This window comes from Zeugodacus cucurbitae, chromosome 6 (genome assembly GCF_028554725.1).
Source record: "Zeugodacus cucurbitae isolate PBARC_wt_2022May chromosome 6, idZeuCucr1.2, whole genome shotgun sequence".
Classification (NCBI taxonomy): domain Eukaryota; kingdom Metazoa; phylum Arthropoda; class Insecta; order Diptera; family Tephritidae; genus Zeugodacus; species Zeugodacus cucurbitae.
The window spans coordinates 37,640,906-37,641,820 of NC_071671.1; positions in this window are offsets into that span (position 1 = coordinate 37,640,906).

The window sequence follows — 915 nt, forward strand, 5'->3', positions numbered from 1 at the left end:
TAATTTTTTTTTAAGTAATTTTCTTTGTATGGGAGGTGGGCGTGGTTATTATTTCAACAATTTTCAGGGTGTATGGTGGGGTACGTAACACTGCCGTTACACCGGAAAGAAATTGCTTTCAAGTTGATCACACGGACTAATTGTCAAAATTGACATAAATTGAAAGCCATGACGTAGGGTGCAAGCAACTTGATATTCAATTATTGTTACAGAGATACCGTCGTCAAGGAAACTGCTTCCATGTATCGCCAAAATGGATTCATAAGTCTTAATTTTTAAATCACTCTGTAGATACGTCGGAAGATTCATGTTCCATAAAATGCATTGTTTGTGTACAATTTCATAAAAGGGAATAATTCACTTATTTCAACTTTATTCGTCACTTATTTTAAAATTATAATACTTGCAATTTGAAAATTGGAGAACTCTGCACTCAGCTGATCATTTCTTAATCAACAACTTGAAACACTTCTTGCTCGCAAAAATTGAAAGCAAGATGGCTTTGGCCGATTTCACACAGGCAATTCCTGCGGCAATTCTTAGTTTTATAGGAGAGAGAAATTCTCCTCTCTTCGTCGCCCCCAGCTCTTTCAAGTTCGGAAAGTGAGAGTGCGGTAGTAAAAAAGTGTGTGTGGCAACTTGAAAGCAATTTCTTCTTCTCAATTTAGTCTTTATATAAAAATTAATTTAATATTTTTCCGTATTAAGAAGTTTCCATTAAATTTAATTTGCATGCAAATTTGAATACAGAATATAACAAATGCTACAATAATGTTAATAAAAATATATTTAATGAAAATGTTGAAGGCAATTTGTTATGGGAAATTTCTTGTCGATATCGATTTATTAATTATTGTTTGCGTTATCGTTTTTTCGGAAAAAATTTTGCTCTTAAAATTCATTATTAGATGGCAT